The following is a 10,790-nucleotide window of genomic DNA, read 5'->3' on the forward strand; positions in this document are numbered from 1 at the left end:
AGGCTTCCCAAAACACTCAAAGAGTGTAGTTTGAGTCTGCTTTCGTTTCATATCTTCTTTTACATTAGTTAGTTAATTTCAAATTTGCGCCAAAAAAGACCGCCAAGCAACTGATTTTCCTCCTTGGTATTTGACGTCAGATCAGGTCACAGGCCACGGAAGCCCCAATGGTCCAAAAACGTTAGTGATTCGCAATCACAACCACAGTCAGTGTTCGCAACACAGACGGGGTGAATTTATGAATGAAAGTTCTGTCACAAAACGATATTGTTACGTATCCTCACGCTTTTTAAGTGGGTATAAGGAAATCCTTGGGCTTTCCTAGTGGGTATACGGCGTATACCTGCGTATCACGTAGACTACACCAGTGGTGATAAACCACTAGGTGTGAAAGACTTGTCTGGGAACGGTTGTTAAATGTTGCCTGATAATTAAATCATATGATTTCTTAAGTTTGGGCCAGGGTGGGTAGGGATTATAAACAAACAGTGTATAATGTTTTATAGAGATTATTGTAAGGTTTTGTTTTAAACAGACATGATAATATCTAACATTTACTACTCTTTCTGTATTACAGGTCACCATGCACAAAAAATCTGTGTTTTGCCCGGGTGCATTAAGATCGTGTACCGTAAGGGACCACTCGGATATCTCCTTCAGGAGCCGATTGAGGAGGCCAGGGTGATCAAAGATAACCCATCTCTTCAGGAAAAGTCAGCACCAAAGAAGGAGGAGCTCGTCAGGCAAAACTCTCTTGCTGTGGTCCGTCAGAGAGGAGGCGATGCCTCTGACAAAACAGAAGTTCTTGGCGAATACATCCTGCAGTTTGGAAAGTACAAGGGGAAATCTTTCCGGTGGCTTCTTGAAAATGACGTGGGTTACACCATGTACCTGATAAAGAACCTTCAGCAGGAAGAGGCAACGGGGGTCTTTATGGCAGAAGGACCCAGCAAGAGCAGTCTGTTATCCTTTTCTAATTATGCCTGCAGTTTTAACAAAATTCAGTCTCTTCTCAGCTGTGTGTCCAAAAATCCGGGTGCACCAGCAGCCTCGTCGGAGGGTGACCAGCAGGTTGGTTTCAGTGCTCATGCGAAGAGTACGTGGCAGGAGATTTGGAACAACAGGGCTGATAGTTATGCATCCTTTATATTGGGGGCAACTTGTGTCCCAGGGACATGGATGTACAAGCTGCATCAATACTTGCGAAATCAGATGCAGTCTGCCCGTCTGCCCGGGGTTGCCTCAAGTGCAGCGTCTAAGCCAACAGGTTAGTTGTTTATTTTTTGCTTCTATGAAGGAATTGTTTGCCGTTGTGTCCACTAGTATGAATAACATCATAGCTTGTTTTACATGCACACTATACTTTAATTAATACAGAGGTATAATTTAAGAAATCCGAGTACACTGAAAATGTTGTCTTTCACCAACATAAATGGATGATGACGACGAGTTAGTGCGAGAGAGAGTGCGATGCTGAACATCTCCCCCATCCAAGCTACAGTTGCGGTGTAAGTATTTATTTTTGTACTGACTGCATGTAATGAATTGATTCTGTTCCAAATGGATTTTCATTTTGTCAAAAGTCTTAAAAATATGATGTATATGTTAATGTGTTGTGTACTTATCACCAGCTCCACAACCACTGTCATCGTCATCATCATCCTCAGCTTCTGAACTGGGACGGTCTGCAGGACCAGGGAAAGGTTTTTACACACCAGGCTCAGCACTAGAGCACAGTTCTGTTGAATTGTGATATGAAATGCTCTCCAAGTCTGAATAAAAAGCCTCTTATTGTGTCAGTGTTTTAACCATGTTCTGGCCTTGTTCCACTAACAAACGTCTGTGCCGTTGGCAATATACTATTCAAGGGTCTATGAATTGATTCCCTGACCACCATGAACTGATATCAACCACAATCAGGGTAAGTACTCTTTTTTTTTTATTGTTGAGTTTTAAATATTTCTGTCTACTAACTCACAATTATGCTGGTGCATGTAAGTTACCTTTTCACAGATTGACATGATTAACATTCCTTTGGTAGGCATAATGTTTACTGTTTATTACTATTATAAAGATAAGCGAGCGAAGTGTGGGGTATTTTGAACCTGTTATATTATTACACACAAATGCCTGACAAGATTTTGCATTTTGCAGTGCCTTCTGCTGCCCTCTCCATAACACCTCCTGACACCAAGGAACTGCCACCAGTCAATGGTAAATTGTTAATGTGTAATTACATTATAATTCTGCTTTGGATATTTGGACTTTTCTCTCATTTACTATGGTACTAATCTTATTTTCTATTTTGTATCTTTTCCTTCTTTTGGCACCAGCCTTGATAGCTCAGAAAACGCCTGTGGCCCTTCCCAAAGAGCTGATGTTTCTTGTACCGGAACAATCAGCTTCCAGACAATCTAAGAGACCGGTTTCAACTGCAGGTGTGTTTAGTGTCAGATTTGTTAGCAAATTGTCATGTTCACCTACCTTTACTGTTTAGCATTTAAAATCATATTCATAATCTCTCACTTCTTATATAAATAATTGCTCATAGAGGAATCATGCTCTGTTTTAGCAGACATCAGCACCACAGACAGCTCTCAAGTCTGCAGGACACCTATAATTGAGGAATGTGGCAAAGATGGTAAGGTTGTATTTCAGATGACTCGACTTGACATATTGAAAACATTCAGATGACTTGACTTGACATATTGAAAACATTATGTTGTACTGAATCTGTTCTAATTTTAGAATGGATTGATTATCCATATTTTTATTTTTTAGAAAATCTCTCATCTTCAGATAACACTTCATATAGTGTTCTACATACAGCTGAGGCATCACATGGTAAGACTGGATTTATGCACTTATCTGAGTCATTAATGTAGTTGTTTTCTTTGTTTATTGTCCCACTTTTGAATGTATTTTTAATTACTATTTGTCTTTCCAGACTCATTAACCTCTGCCCTTGGCTCTTCAGTGTGCAGCCCTCCTCCTCTGCAACAGACACCTATAAGTAAGAAAGATTACTTTTTGTCTTTGTTATGGGGAAAGAGTGATTGCTAAAGTCAAGGTCTGTAGCTATAATTGGAAAATCATTCTTTTATCTTTTTTTACAGCCGTTTCTAGAGGCCCTCCTCCACAACCTCTTGACTATGATTATGATGTCCGTGAGTGGAAGTGTTCGCATCAGCAGAAGATCTGGATGAAGACAGAGCTGGAATCCATGGGTCTATGGCCAGGCTCAGCCCCTGTGAGCAACCCCATGAAGACAGTGTCTCTGTGGCGTTTGCCTCCTCAGCCAGAACTGATCAACACCATCTCTGATCTACCATCCCCCAAATATTTCCAACTTCATCCATTTGGAAGCCTGAAAATGACACCTTGATGGCTAGACTAAGGAATATCTATGCTCTGCCATGCATTGACGGGTGTAGGCAGACAAAGGTTACGTCTGCTGGATTTGGTAGGCCTCGTGTGATTGTGGGCATCACAGGTCAGTACTACCTGTTCTCATCACGATTGTGTTGCAAAGTCTGCAAAAAACGATGGTATGCAGACAACCCACAGTGGCTGGAAAAGCTCCCCAAAAGGTTTACTAATTTACTGCCTGCGGTTCTTACTTATAAGAAAGCCATCTGTAAGTCTGTGTTGGATGAGCTACGGCGTACAGGTAAATCGCCCACGGACATGGCCAACCAGGTGATAGAAATGATGCACCTCAAATACGAGCGTGCGAACTTGGCCTACCTTCTGACTTGCCAGAGTGTCCTGGACTCTGAGGCAGGCACGTACGGGCAGAAGAGCATCACCGGTTTCATAAGAAAGGAAACTCAGCCTGCTCCCTTCTGTGATTATGATGATATTGATGGATGGAATGGCCTCTGTGTATCTGCTCACTATCTTACTGACTGCCTCCTCCATGAGTACCAGCGCCAGAAGGAAGCCATTACAAAGCTTTTGAAGTTAACCTTTGGGCAAGCATTCCGCTCAGACCACGTTCACGTCTGGCACTATGTCATCATATGCCATCATGAACGAACACTGGATGGTCATAAGTGATGGTGCAGTCTGAGATGGAAAAGTCATTAGAACCCATGTACCAGGGGCTGGCTCATCGGTAAAGGATGGCAGGAGTGGAGAAGTCACAGTACCAGTGGGTAGACAGGTGAGACATTACATGTCACACAATTCATAGATATAAAGTCTAGATACAATGGCGTGCAAAGATGACTAATTACATCTTGACTGATTTGTGTTTTGTTTGTTTGATTGATACAGCAGAATTAATGTTCACAGCTATACTTTTATGTTGTGTTTTCAGGGATTGCTGTGCAGCATACAGAGTGCCAGACCCTGAAAAATCAGAACACCTGAACTGAGATGCTTGGCAGACAGTGGATACCGTTATTCTGGAGGCAACATCTGGTGTTCTCCAAAACACATGTGCATCAAGGTCCAAATTCGATGAGAACATAGTGATCAAACTTGATCTACTTCATTGTATGAGGGTGAGGGGGCTAAAGTTGATGTGTGGATTCCAATAAGAGGAACGTCTCAGCAGGAGGGCTACAACTTTCACCAGGCTCAGTGGGTCACTGGCACACGTGTTTCCTCTGAATTGTTTCAAGCCCGGGGCATGACCGAACTTTCAGCGTCTGGTGGATCTGAAAATACCAGATGTTCGGCTTCCGGGAGTGTTTGATCCGATGCTAATTGGCGATCTTAATACTGCTTCAGCAAGGGTGTTAGAAATGGCAAAATATCCCATCCTTCAGGTGTGCACCAAAGACACTGGAGAGAGGTTTTAGGCTGGAGTATGTGGAAGCTGGATGTTGCCCTGTTGTGCTGGACTGGGAAAAGCACAAGAGCAAGACCACTCAAGCTTTCAGTCCAGCTGATCAAGGAAGCATGCCCACTGCCCAGTCTGCAGATCATCCTGGTGAGCTTGATGTGACTTCAAGTCCTCAGCTAGTGTCAGGTAGATATTTTAAAGATGAATAGACTTAATGAATAAACAAGACATTGTTATTATACATTTATTATTTGTAGCAACATTCTTGATGCTATTTTTTTGTTTTTGTAGAATTTGCTCCCTTGCATTCTTCATTGGATAGTGCCCATTTGGAACTACAGTCAGAACCAGGTAACCTTTTGACAGATGAACAATTTTGTGCACCTACTGCCTTTGTTTTTTTCCCTTATCCCTAAAACTATGCTTAACTTGTAGAATCCACCAGGACCTTGCCTGTGCCATCACTGTCCTCATCTCATGTTGCCCATGCAGAACCTGGGTCAAACCCAGGTAAATTACAGATGAACATATTTTGTTATCAAACACTGTTAAAATTTATTTTGGGGCACAAAGATTGATTCTGTTTGACTTCCTTTATGTAGAAACCACATACACACCACCCATGCCCATGCTGGCCTCACCTTCTAGTACCTGCACTGGACCAATGAAGAATGGTGGAAGGGTGTTTGTGCTGGATCACAAACTTTGGACAGCTCCAATGAAGGAGGCCATTGACAGCTTGTTGAATAAGCATCATGGGAAGAAGGACATGCTAAAGCTTGTGGATCAGGAGTATGCAGCAATGGTCCACAGTTCCTGTACTGACCCCAACAGCATGCTTCATCCAACCACAAGACTGCACATATCACAATATGTCAAGCACTTGGCCAAACTGCTGAATACCAGTACTTCATTAAACACAAGTCCAGAAAAACTGCAGGAATGACAGCAACTCTGGCACTCGTTGACAGAGGGGAGTGAAACTGCCAGTGTGCCAGTGGTAACTTTGCACCCTGCAGTTGTATCATGAGTGATGGTGCAGTCTGAGATGGAAAAGTCATTAGAACCCATGTACCAGGGGCTGGCTCATCGGTATAGGATGGCAGGAGTGGAGAAGTCACAGTACCAGTGGGTAGACAGGTGAGACATTACATGTCATGAGTGTTTGATCCGTTGCTAATTGGCGATCTTAATACTGCTTCAGCAAGGGTGTTAGGAATGGCAAAATATCCCATCCTTCAGGTGTGCACCAAAGACACTGGAGAGAGGTTTGGGCTGGAGTATGTGGAACCTGGATGTCACCCTGTTGTGCTGGACTGGGAAAAGCACAAGAGCAAGACCACTCAAGCTTTCAGTCCAGCTGATCAAGGAAGCACGCCCACTGCCCAGTCTGCAGATCATCCTGGTGAGCTTGATGTGACTTCAAGTCCTCAGCTAGTGTCAGGTAGATATCTTAAAGACGAATAGACTTAATGAATAAACAAGACATTGTTATTATACATTTATTATTTGTAGCAACATTCTTGATGCTATTTTTTTGTTTTTGTAGAATTTGCTCCCTTGCATTCTTCATTGGATAGTGCCCATTTGGAACTACAGTCAGAACCAGGTAACCTTTTGACAGATGAACAATTTTGTGCACCTACTGCCTTTGTTTTTTTTCCCTTATCCCTAAAACTATGCTTAACTTGTAGAATCCACCAGGACCTTGCCTGTGCCATCACTGTCCTCATCTCATTTTGCCCATGCAGAACCTGGGTCAAACCCAGGTAAATTACAGATGAACATATTTTGTTATCAAACACTGTTAAAATTTATTTTGGGGCACAAAGATTGATTCTGTTTGATTTCCTTTATGTAGAAACCACATACACACCACCCCTGCCCATGCTGGCCTCACCTTCTAGTACCTGCACTGGACCGATGAAGACTGGTGGAAGGGTGTTTGTGCTGGACCACAAACTTTGGACAGCTCCAATGAAGGAGGCCATTGACAGCTTGTTGAATAAGCATCATGGGAAGAAGGACATGCTAAAGCTTGTGGATCAGGAGTATGCAGCAATGGTCCACAGTTCCTGTACTGACCCCAACAGCATGCTTCATCCAACCACAAGACTGCACATATCACAATATGTCAAACACTTGGCCAAACTGGTGAATACCAGTACTTCATTAAACACAAGTCCAGAAAAACTGCAGGAATGACAGCAACTCTGGCACTCGTTGACAGAGGGGAGCGAAACTGCCAGTGTGCCAGTGGTAACTTTGCACCCTGCAGTTGTACATCCACCAGCACCTGCTCAAACCACACCCTTGACTCCTGAGAGCTTGGAGAAAATTGTTGAGGGCATCATGGAGCGGCAACAACAGCAGCAGCAACAGCCAGAGCAGAGAAAGCAGACAAAGATGTGTCTTGCCTGTGGACAGCCAAAGTCTCGCTATGAGAACGATGGCTCCTCTGTCCACTTTTTTTATCAACAAGGCCCTGTCAGATATTTCTACAGCTCTACAAAGGTCTTCAATGCTTGAAGGACTAACAAACCCCAGAATCTGTTCCTGCTAAGAGTAAATTTGATGCGCAAGTTCCTTTCTGAGTCCCTTTTCCTTGTATAATCGAGCAGCATGGAAGCCTCCAGGAGCTTAGTCCAAGCAGCATTGGCAACGCTTGCACGAAGAAGGCTGTCGGCCCACAAGCTGCCTCAAAATCCCGGTGTGCATTGGCCGGGAATCGAACCCGGGCCTCCCGCGTGGCAAGCGAGAATTCTACCACTGAACCACCAATGCCTACATTAAGGGGACGTGGACACCTTTGGCAGAGGTGGCTGGCCCTTTTAATGGTTCTTCTCGAGCTACATCTGTTTTGTACTTGACCCGGTTTATCTTTTCCTATTGTGGCAGTGATTTGCTCAACCCAACGGCACTCCGGTCCACGAGTTCCGAAGGTGGCCACGGCTGTCCGTCGGTCTTGCGGCTGTTTACCCTGCCATCGATTTGACCCCTCTTATCCTTTTTTGCTCTGATTGAGCTATGATCGCGGTTCAGCCATATGAGCAGAGTAAGACATTCATATGTGCTTCGTGTTTTGTTTGCAAATTCGCCAACTTGCTGTGAATCTGTTCATCAAATTTGAAAGAGAGCATCTTAAGCATAAGTCAATTCTCGTTGAGCTATGATCGCGGTTAAGCCATACGAGCAGAGTAGACTTTCATATGTGCTTCGTGTTTTCTTTGCATATTCGCCAAATTGCTGTGAATCTGTTCATCAGATTTGAAAGAGAGCTCCTTAAGCATACATCAATGTCAGCGCCACTGACAGTTTGTACACCTTGATGTGCTGCGCTACAAAGATTTTTCTCTGGAAAATTGTCCGTAGTGTGTGATTGCGTGAGTGAATGAGAGTGTGTGTGTGTGCCCTGCGATGGGTTGGCACTTCGTCCAGGGTGTTTCCTGCCTTGATGCCCGATGACGCCTGAGATAGGCACAGGCTCCCCGTGACCCAAGGTCGTTTGGATAAATGGTAAAAATGAATGAATGAATGAATCAATCAACATGTGATTAGCCTGTTCATAAAAGTCGTAAGAGTGCACTTTACACTAAAGTCCCATACAGAGCAGAGCTGCGCTGTTATCCACTGCAGCCAAAGTTTGTATGTCTTCATGTAGTGTCCTTTTTATTTTCAACAGACTTGTCTGGCACTCAATGTTTTAATCAGCTTTAAAAGAGCACTCCTCAGCATCCTTGTATTACCGAGCAGCGTGGAACGGCTCCAGAAGCCTCGTCCGAGCAGAATTGGTGATGTTTGTAAGATGCTTCCAGGGTGAAGGCTCTTGGCACACACATCGACTCATAAGCTTGCATTGAATAAAATCCCAGGCCTCCAGCATAGCAAGCAAGAGTTCTTGCAATAACCCAAAAATGCCTAGAAGAAGAGATCCAGGACGCCCCCAGTTGCGATTGACCACACTTTTAACGGATCTTCTCAGGCTACTCTGTCGGCCTGCTAAGAGTCTGTTTATTAAATTTGATGCGCAAGTTCCTTTCTGAGTCCATTTTTCTTGTATAATCGAGCAGCATGGAAGCCTCCAGGAGCCTAGTCCAAGCAGCATTGGCAACGCTTGCACGAAGAAGGCTGTATATAATATAATAATCTATAATAAGGCTGTATATAATAATCGTAATAATAATCATAATATATTTTTTTCATTTTGTTTTATAATATTCATTATTAACAATAGATTTATTTTTCCTTTTTATATTTTATTAATGCTTGTTAACAACAATTATGAAGATAAAAATTCTTAATCTACAATTAAATATTTTTATCAAATATTAAAAAAAAATATCAGTAGTAATAATAATAATAATAATAATAATAGCGTTATTATTTTTTTTACATTTTTTTTTAATTTTATATTTTATTGATGCTTGTCAACAATGATTATGAAAACTTTTTTTCTTAATCCGTTATTAAATATTTTTATCCACATCTCGCGAGCCCTGTTAGAACCTGTGCACACGTCATATCCGTCATTTGATGTTTTTCTTTAACTTTTTCTTTTATTTAACTGCAAGGAGTAATATCCTACATCCAACTTTAAAGAACGAAAGAAACTCCATGGATTTCCTCCCGAGCACCTTACAAACTCAGTCAGCTCACGGTAAGAGAATATGACTTTAATTTCCTAGTGTTTTTACAATAAAGCAGGTTTAAATTACACCGTGTTACAGTCTAATGTTTTCTATCTAAACGAGATCCTCTTTTGAGGTGAATTAGCACAATGCTACTTAATGTGCTAGCAAACTTGAACACAGATATAAATGACAGTAAAAATACTAAACCGAATCGATGAGCTTGACTTAAGAATCGATTTTAATTTCACAATAAAATATTTCCTCTATTATTTGGTGACTTTTCACAATCCTCGCTACATGTTTTACAGTAAGCCAGGTGTAACATAGTGATTAGACACATACATGATTAGCTCCGGACTTTTAGTTACAATGTGTTTTCTATCTGTAGTATGTAGCTAATCATTTCATTTATACAACAGCACAGTGAGGGTCATAATGTATTTAAGGGTTAATAGCAAACATTACATGCTTTTATTTAATTATAGTTTATTATTATTCTCTCTCTCTCTCTCTCTCTCTCTCTCTCTCTCTCTCTCTCTCTCTCTCTCTCTCTCCCCAAAATAAAATGTATTTTAACTTAAAAATTGTATTATGTTTTTCTGTCTACAGGCTCCTTCATCTCCCAGTCTGAGGTACTGAACAGTGCTGCAGCTATACAGATTGAAACACACACACACACACACAAATAACATTTTTGCTTAATTTTGCAATATATTATAATATATTGACTACGTCCATGATGTTTAATTCATTCTAATTTTGAATTAATAATAATTCTACCACTAATTCTACTTCTAACAATAATAATAATAATAATAATAATAATAATAATAATAATCTTTTACTTTCCCAGTCTGCTGTTCCTGCACCAGCTCGGAAGCCGCTGATTATCTACATGTTGTCTACATCTACATGAGTCAGCTGATCTGGACGAACAGATCATAATGCGGTGTGAGTCTCACAGTCATATACAAACTTACACACAAATGCAGCTCAAATACACTTCCTCACAGCATAAGAAGTGTTTCTTTAAATACAAAAGTGTATACAGTCTACAGTCTACTTTACACTCCTCTTGCTTTTGGAATATGGAGCCAAACAAAACCAAACAAAAGACAAAGCAGCATGTCTCCATCTCACTCATCTCTCTCTCTGTCTGTCTCTCTGCAGACGAGTACATTTTTCCCCTAGTGGAGAAAATCCACCCGACTGGGGCCAAACATAAACCAGGTTGGTTATCGAAGAAGAAAACAACTACGACCTGATCAATTTTATTGTAGTGCCCATGTACGTACACACACACACAAATACACACAAACACACAGTCACACACATAGAGGGGGTTACTCTTTCTCTCTTTTTTGTAT

The 10,790-nt window shown here is 41.7% G+C and overlaps 1 non-coding gene across 1 annotated transcript; it reads right to left on the bottom strand.

The window, feature by feature from the left end:
* Positions 1–7,505: 7,505 nt before the first annotated feature.
* Positions 7,506–7,576, bottom strand: trnag-gcc (transfer RNA glycine (anticodon GCC)). Its single transcript has one exon. It is a non-coding gene; the product is annotated as a tRNA-Gly (tRNA).
* Positions 7,577–10,790: the final 3,214 nt, after the last annotated feature.

The sequence above is a fragment of the Tachysurus vachellii genome, chromosome 7 (genome assembly GCF_030014155.1).
Source record: "Tachysurus vachellii isolate PV-2020 chromosome 7, HZAU_Pvac_v1, whole genome shotgun sequence".
Taxonomy (NCBI): Eukaryota; Metazoa; Chordata; class Actinopteri; order Siluriformes; family Bagridae; genus Tachysurus; species Tachysurus vachellii.